Source organism: Trachemys scripta, chromosome 2, assembly GCF_013100865.1.
Source record: "Trachemys scripta elegans isolate TJP31775 chromosome 2, CAS_Tse_1.0, whole genome shotgun sequence".
In the NCBI taxonomy this organism is placed as follows: domain Eukaryota; kingdom Metazoa; phylum Chordata; order Testudines; family Emydidae; genus Trachemys; species Trachemys scripta.
In genome coordinates, this window is record NC_048299.1 from 235,840,383 (window position 1) to 235,849,870 (window position 9,488).

Below are 9,488 nucleotides of genomic sequence, written 5' to 3' on the forward strand. Positions count from 1 at the left end.
TGGCAAAAGAATCCAACTCAATTTACCAGTGAATAGCATTGGTGAAGATTAGAGCAGATCCAACCCCAACCACTGTAATGCCAGCTACAACACGGCACAAACGAGCTACAACTCCCACAATACTTGTGACTGAATCCTCTTTTGGAAATGTCATTTCCAGACAGGTTTGGTGTGTGGAAATGATGTCTCTTGTTATACAGCATCAGTACATCTCCCGCTGTACAAGAACTACATTAGCATTTCTCTCACAGTGGGAACCACACTGCGGTGGCACGGCTCACAATACTATTGTTATGGCGGGCTCGCCATTAAAAATCTAATTTCAAGGTTTATCCCTTGGCCATAAAAAAAAATGCTTGGAGTTAAAACTGGTCATGCAGGCATGTAATTTTAATTTTCAAAATGTAATTAAATGGATTAAAAGGACACAAATAAATCTGGGTTTGGCTTCCTTTCTCTGCTTGGTTCTTTTTGGCATTTTCAATACTACCCTTATCAAAGATCGATTGTCAGATAACATTAAGGGACAGATTTACATACATTCAATAGAACCTTACTCCATGAGTGTCTTGGTAAAGTCAATGGGACTTCTCATGGAGTAGGGTGCTACTAAATAGGAGGAAGACTATCAGAATCCAGCCCTGCGCGCTGACGAATTGAGAGAGACTCAGATAAACCTCAAGTTAATGCTCTGGCTCTGTCTGTACTTTAACCCTGCTGTTCCTAAAGACTGAAAGAAGGAGAGAGTGGAATCCTGTGTTCCACAGGGTCTTGGCAGAGTTGAGAGACAGGAGATTGGGGAGAACAACCCTGAGTTTGGTATTTGCTTGTGTTTGCCAGTCTGTGCCACAACATTCAATATTTTAATGAAGGGATGCTACAGTTGATCTCTGAATAATAAATAATAATAATAATAATTAAACTAAACCAAATGGAAAAAGACACAAGCCAACAACTCCTGAAGCACTTACCTTAATATGGATAATGAGAACATTCTGTTACATCAGATAGGATACAAAGTTTTTGGTTTTAAATATGGAATATAAATTCTCAGGCTTCAAGGTATAAAACCAACCATTAACAGGGCTTAGGTAGAAACTTCCCATATGGGTGGGATATTTTGTAGGTGTCCTCTGCAAGGCTTCTTGTACCTTCCCCTCTGAATCATCTGGTATTGGGCCCTGTCAGAGACAGGATACTGGGTTAGATGGACCACTCATGTGATCCAGTCTGGAGCATCCCATTTTGTTAATAATCATGGCACGGCTGGCATGGAAAAGCTTCAACAGACTGGCTATAGCGCTAAGGGAAGGAAAAAGTTTCCTCAACTGCAAAATACAGCAATGGAGGTTTTCTTCTCCTCTGAATGCAGTCTAAAACCTTGTTGCTTAAGTAGAGAATATTGAGTAATGTCATACAATATGTGTGATTGTGCCTTATACCTGTATATCATTTGGCCCTCCTTTGCCCACAATGGTACCCTCTGGGCCTTCTGTGGCACTGACTGGTAGAAAGACAGCAGCCTTCCCCAGGCTTTAACCCAAACTTAGGCTGACGTAGTCACATCTCTCTGTCTCCTAGGCATGGTGGGAGAGATCTATTTATTTGAAAGCATATAGGGACCAGAAAGGTCCCCAGATAAAACAGTCAAAACCCAATTCATCTACATTAAACAAAAGTAATATTTACCAACAGTTTTCAGAATAGAGTGAAAATAGAACTACAAAGGTATGCTAAACAACTGAAAGGGAGAGGATGGGCCATTGCTCTAAGAACGTACTTACACTGAATTTATGGGATAAAGATAGATTATCAGATTCATTGCACAGTACTGCAGCCTTTGCTTTGTGGCAGCCTAAAGATATGTTTCTCTCTCTCCTATCAAAGCTCTAAGTGTAACATGACCCTGGAAGGGATGTGTTGTCAGACTAAATCCCAACCCTCTTACAGTTCATCTGAAAGTGTTACAAATTATAAAGGACACTAGCATTTAATTAAGACTTGCTCTTCGAAGTCAGGTATGAGATCCAGAAGTACAGTTTGCTTCCAGTCATATATTGGCCTATGTTTAATTACATCTCTCTTAATAGATTTCTTAGATTTTCAATCTAACCTTTTTTTAATTTAAAGAGGAGTTCCACTCTCCACCTTGGCAAATAAAGTTTTCATTAATGAGACTTTGGTATTGGAGAATGATCTATTCAACACTTTTCAAAGAACTTCATTAGCATGCTAAACTAGGATGCCCTCTTTTTTAAGCTTGATTTGTTTTACATGTTTTCTTTATAAACCCAAACCCTATGTGCTATTTATTTATGGAATAACTGCTAGAGCTTTTAGCATGAACAGGACACATGATTCCTCTCTAATCTCTTTCTTTCTTAATCTCTGACTGTCTCTCTAGGTGCAGATACACCTCTACCCCGATATAACGCGACCTGATATAACACGAATTCGGATATAACGCAGTAAAGCAGTGCTCCGGGGGGGGGGGGGGGGGGGGGGCTGCGCATTCCGGTGGAGCAAAGCAAGATCGATATAACGCAATTTCACCTATAACGCGGTAAGATTTTTTGGCTCCTGAGGACAGCGTTATATCGGGGTAGAGGTGTACTTAAGTGCTTATGATGTCTTTGTGTTTTGTATGCCCAAGATAATTAGAACATAATTCTCTTTCCCTCTAACCAGCTTGTCTTTGCTAACATTATTTTTTAAAAGTTGCTTACATCATGATAACTTTTGTTCTGTCTATTCATTCTTCTGTTCTAATGCTAGCTCTACTAAACTGGCCAATCCAGATATCTCTATAAGAGAACCTACCATCCCTGTTCTACTTACCCATTTCACAATAATTTGGGGAAAAGCCTAGGTGCAAGTATATGTTTATATGTATATACATACACACACACAGTATGATAGCCATGTGATACATTTACATTTAATATACAGCTCTGTAATCTTGTACTTTTCACAGCTTTACCTGCATTTTGCCCATTAATCCTTCTCCTGAGGTCTCACTGCAAGAATCCAGAACCATGAGTAGGTTCAGTTTTTAAGTTAACCTACTGTTGCCGGCACAGGGGCCCGAGGATAGCAACAGTGAGGTTCGGTGCCCGGAGTGCTTCACGCCAATAAACATACCGGGGTGGAGAAACAATCAAAGTTTATTTGAGATCTCAAAGTGGTGCAAGGAGACAGGCAAGTCTCAAATCGAGCACACCAGCAAAAACAGTTTCTCTCTTCTTTATACATTTTACAACTAAGCCCCCTCCTCTCTCCCCCTCTCTACCCCCCCCACTCCCCCTCCCCTTTCTACCAAAGACATGTTTATACATTTAAGCAACTAAATCATTCTAGGGCTATAAATCTAGCTTGTTAGTAACTTCTCTCTAAACAGTTATTTGGTCCTGTTTACCCTTAGTTTATTACCCCTTCCTCAGCTAGAAACATGCAAACCTCATCATTATTGTTTGGTACCTGAAATGAGCAAGGTCGTAATTGCTAACTAGCTATTTACACATTCCAATACCTGTCCTTGGCTGTTAAGGTCGATCAGAGTTAAACATGGAAGGACAGAGTTTAAACATGGAAGAACTCTCAGGCAGGCCTAGTAACCCCAACANCATGGAAGGACAGAGTTTAAACATGGAAGAACTCTCAGGCAGGCCTAGTAACCCCAACACTACCACATAAAGTTTCCTTCTCCTCCATATGTGGAATTCCTCCACACGATGCCCAAGACACAGGCTGGGCAAGATTCACTCCTGTACCATTGACAGGTTTTCTGTACATAAAAACAGCATGACTTTAGAGTCTGATATTTTGCAATCCTGCATGTCTAGAAAAGAGGGTTTATGCCATGTTCCTGCCTCTGGCATCTCTTCTCATCCACAGGCACACACACAGCCAAGTGACAAGAAGAGAAGCGATGATTACTCCACACTGCTGTTCCGCCTGGTCAGTGCTGCTTTTCCCTGCTTTAGGCTCTACACACTCAGAGCTGGGGGGCCAGGAAAGCAAGGAGCTGGTGCCTTGAGAACACAGGGAGAGGAGGCTCTGATTCAACAGCAGCATCCCCTTGCAGAGAGTGAGACTGTCATGCAGAGGGCATCAGCAGAAGCTAAGCTGCCACAATGCTGTTGCGGATTGCTCAATGTGTGCCCTGTGATGCCAGGCCCTGAGCACTAAGTAGGCCGTGGGGCTGAGATTTACCTCCCCATTCAACAAGTGCAGAAATCTGAGAGGAAGGATGGTCTAGTGCTTAGAGTGCTAGCTATAAGCACTATATAATATTATTCACATAACATGCATTTACACTCCTCTAGGGCAAAATCTCTCTCCATCTCTAAAGACCAAAGCTCAAATAGTCTGGCTTGGCAGATTAGTGTTTACATCTGAAAAGTGTTAGAATACAGGAATTTACAAAAATGACAGGGCTTTTTTAAACTTCATTCTGGCAGATGAATTGCTTTATCATACACCACAGTTTCATTTCATGTTCACTGCCTGTGACAGGGTCCTATTGGGTTCCAGGGAGGTGGGCGGGCGCAAGTCCACCCATGGCTAAAGGACCCTCCCCCAGCCTGTGCGGAGGATCCACTGAGCCCACGAACTCAAATAATTATGAGGGACAACAGAAAATATAACAAGGACGGGTGTGAAGGTCAAAGAGCCAAAAAAGGGAACCTGAAGGTGACACCAAGCAGAGAACCCAGGATAGTGCCCACTGCTCCTCAAAAGTGTCAAGGGAGCCAGTGGACACTGCCCAGGTAGATAGATGTCACCAATAGATAGATACTTTGGTCACAGGGGATGACGGACCCTTACAGCTTAAGCGTTTGACAAGTCTCTTGGGGCCACATTCTGCTCTGTTACACCAGTGCAACCCCAGAATTTGACCCTTTAGAAATAGTAAGAAGTCAATTAATTGTGTGTGGCAGGGAAGGGGATAAACAAAATATACATATGTGAACCCAGTGACAAGAAGTGCCTTAAACAATAATAAAGTGCTCCACAATCCAAATTCAGTACAAGTTAACAAACAGCCTAAGTGATTAAATGTAAAACCAGATTTTAAAAATTCTGTCAGGTGTAATATCTATGATGTTATTAGGAGGAAAAAAAGTTTGCCATTTGTTACATTGCATGAAACAACTTACAAGTACACACAGAACAGATTGGACATTGGTCACTAGCCTTTTCATTCTTTACTGAAACAAGACAAACAGTAACATCTCCTTTCTCAGAGGTTTCAGTGTAGGTTGCCCAGACTCAATTCTGCTGACAGCACCATGCTTGCAGTGCATATTTTAATAGCAGGAGACACTGAAGCTTCCCACCAGCAAAGGAGGTTAGGGTTTCTCCTTTAAACTAGTTAATGTTCTCCAAGAAAACTTCCGCAGCTGCTCACTTTGTCTTTTTAGCCTTAGGAGAGATTCAGCCACAGCGACACTGACCTCCTTTGAGCTCTACTGATGAAAAGAGCTTTTTAAGAGCCAGCTATTTATTATTATTAAGGAGCAGTTTTAAATCATTAAACTGATTTGTGTTTTTTAAGTTTAGTTCATTGAGAAAAGTGAATTTTGGGCCAGAACGTATTTCATGAGACTGTTAACGTACTGCAAGCTAAATTTTAATTTGCAGTAAACCTGTGATATGTAGCTGTTAAATATGCAGATGTGATCACAACACAGATACACATTTCAAACAAATCTATTTTTCCTGACGTGGCGCTCCAAAAATATTCCCATTATGACATTTTACTTCTTACCCAAAGTTACTTCTGGGGATCAGCTATGAGCTGGTAATTGGTGGCATACTGTCCCAAGACTGCTCTGGTAGCCACACCATTTTCTGCAGAAACAAGATTTACTTTTTATAAAAGTTTCTACTCTCTTACATGCATAAGACAACCTTTCAAACATTAACCAATGCAGGGCCTGATCTAAACTAGTGAAGTCAGTAAGACCTAAAATGTTAGGTCACAAAGGGCTTGTCTACACAGTAGGACAGTGTGATTTCTAATACTAATGTGCTTGTGCATTAAGTGGTGCCCATTGACCCTGCTGGCATTTACTAAAGGTTGCCTAGTGCGTTTTAACGTAATGTGGTTTGCACTATGTTAAAGCGCACCAGGCAACCTTTAGTGCACACCAGCAGAGTCCACACGGACCAATTAATGCAAAGCAAGTTAAGGCACTTTAGAAATCACACCCCTGTTGAGCACATGTAGACAAGCTCTAAGTCCGCAGAGTCAGAAATAACTTTGGTGGTGAGCTGAACCTGCTGCTTACTGTGCAAAACATGCATGTTTTACCAGTACCTTGTCTTCTCCTCCTCCTATTCCCATTTGTTTGTTTCATCCACCTATTACATCTTGTCAGTCAAGACTATAAACTCCTTGGGTCAGGGACTGTCTTTTTATTACATATCAGGGCAGCACCTAACAAAATGAGACCCTGACCCCTCATTGGGCTCCCTAGACAAAAGAAAGGATGGTATAAACATTAGGCTGCAAATTAACAAGGCATCCCAGGAACCAAGAGGTCTGCTAACCAGCTGAGTTTGAGAAAGAACTAGCTGCTTCTGGAGAGAGTAACTGTTTTACCATCTGCACTGCCAGGTACATTTCAGGGCACCGAATAACTAATAGGAATTTTTTCCTGAGGTGATAGCCAAATCATTTAATTTAGATTTCAAACATATAAGGCTGTGCATATGCCGATGTTTTAATCCAAGCCTGTCTCTATCAGGAATTGTCCGTCCCATCTGTTTTGATGAAGGTATAGCTTAAAAACACCATTATATTTGACGTAGGATGACTGATATGAGAGAGTATGCATATCATTACATGTGAAAGAGGGTTGATTTTAACAGCACTGACTTTGGAGTTAAATATATATATTTTTAAGCATGCAGAAGATTTGCAACAGAAAAAACAAACTGTATTCTATTGGCAATCTTCTGAAATATGTTTGTAAGAGCTGCTCCCAGCAGCAGAGAATCTGTGGGCTGGTAGAGACGGAGTGTGTACAATGCATTCGGTGTCTGGGAGAAGTGCCAGGTGTCCTGCTATTACCCTCCGTCAGCTGATCCATGCATCAGCAGCACTGACATCAGTTCACCTCCCCTCCAGCTGAAAATAACAGAACATCTCAGCTAAGCCCAGTAGCAGCTGGGGCCCACTCAATCTGGAAAGTCATGGAACAAAGCTGACTGGATTTAAATCCCACTAGGGAAGAATTGGGTTCTTTTTAAGTGGAGAAATAAAGAAAACTTTGTGCATTAAACTGATTTTTTGTAAAAGAAAAAAGAGAAAAATTGTGAAAGCTAGGAGCATTAAAAGACAGGATATAGGAGATATAGCATAGGTAAGTGTGCAGCATCTAGCCAAACTGAACAAAATTAATGACTGGGGATTAAAATCAAGTCACTAGAATCAGTTTTTTCAGCCTTATGCTGCCTAGAGCTGGTGGAATATTATTAATCACACATCTTGTTGGGAGGATTAACTTGTCATTATATGATCTGATGGACAGTGTCTACTATACAAGAATCCTAGAAGAAAAAGTGTATTAACTGCTAGGTTAAAGCAACGTTAGTATAACTTTCAATTGTAAATTGCTCAGCATAAGGATTATATTTTCCTGTGAATTTATACAAATCTGGGGCCTCTGGGTGCTACTGCAATATAAATCTGAATCTTTCTCATGCTATTGAACGTCACGACATAGGGTCTGAACAAGGCTCCACTGTCCCTGTCTATCCTGGGCTGCTCTTTGCATGCTCTCTATTGATATGTCTACACAGCAAAAAAAAAAAAAAAAAAAAAAAACCACCTTGCTGCGTGGGAGGGTCCCAGAGCCTGGGCTCCAGCCTGAGTCTTGAAGTCTACACAGTAATGAAACAGCCCCGCAGCCCAAGTCGACTGGCATTGGCCAGCCATGGTTTTTCTTTGCTGTGTATACATACCCTATGCTGTGGTGTTAAGTTCCACAAGTTTTCCCTCACTGAGTATTGTTCAACAGAGGGATTCTTTCAGCAGACATGCTGGCTTCATTCTTATTACATGTCCCAGATATTTCTATCTTCCTTTCCTGGTAATTTTGGAGATAAGAAGTGGTTGAACTCTGATGAATCTCAGCATTTGTGATTCATTCCACTTAATACTTTTTTGCTTTCAAATGCATTTTGAAATCTGTCTATGCCTTTGGTGGCTTTCCAGCTTTCATGTCCATATGTTAAGGTGGGAATAAGAGGTGAGTTGAAGATTTAGTTTCCTCTTTAAATTGTAGATTTCTGATGACTACTAAATCTTGTTTATGCTGCTGAATGCAGTTTCCACCTTGCCAAAAATTGTGACATGATTTTCTTCTGAATATCCCCATTTGTTTGCAAATACTTCCAAGGTAAATGAGTTGACTCACCTCTTGTACTCCTTTGCCTTCTAATTTAATGCATGAGTTGGAAGTTGCTGGGGTTCTCATTAGATAAGTTTTTTCATACCTAATTTAATCCTGTCTTTTTACAATGCAGAACAGTCTTTCATTCTTTGCTTGCATGTTGGTTGAGCTGTCACTTAGAAGAGCTACGTCATCAGCAAAATCTAAATCTTCTAGTGTAGAAGAACACTATTCAGCCAGGAATGCTTGTATTCTAGCTATCCACACTTTTTCTCATAAGAAAGTCAGTGACCATGCCAAAGAGGAGAGATGAGAGAATGCATTATTGTTTGACACCAGTGTCTATGTTCAACCATTTGCTCAAGTCTGTTTACTTTAACTGTGCAAGCTGCACCTTCATATAAAGCCTTTGGTAATTACTTTTATTGGCATTCCATAACATTTCAAGATGTTCCAGAGTGAATCATGATGAAGGCTGTCAAATGCTTTTTTTAAACTAATGAAGCTTATGATGATTGGGTTTTGCCACTCAATGCTCTCTTCAATGATTATTCTTAGGGTGAAAATCTGGTTGACACACATGTGAAAAACCCAGGGTACAATCCAGACTAATGAGTAGCTGTGTCCCCATTTCTTCTAATTGAGGTGCCCTTTACACTGCTTTGTTGCTGTAGCCTCCAATCCTGGACTGCTCCCAAAACAGCCTCCAGCATGCAAGTCACTCCCAGCTACGTCTGTGTGTGAGTTGCAGCCAACCATACGTTGGCTCTTACCAACCTTGTTTATACTGCAGGGTGACCCCAACACACTCCCTGTCTTATATTTTCCCCCAGACATGTATGTCCTGTACTGCCCAGCCCTCTCCTGTGCCATATAAGCTATATAAAGTCCATCATTTAATTAATAAAAATGATATGCATTTGTCCTGTTATCCCAAATGGAGTTTCCCATACACTTCAATTCAAACACACTGGATTAGATAAAACAATAAAACAAGTTTATTAGCTACAGAGAGATAGCTTTTAAGTGAGTACACATAATGAGGCGTAAAGGTCAGAATTGGTTACAAGTAAAATAAAGATAAAA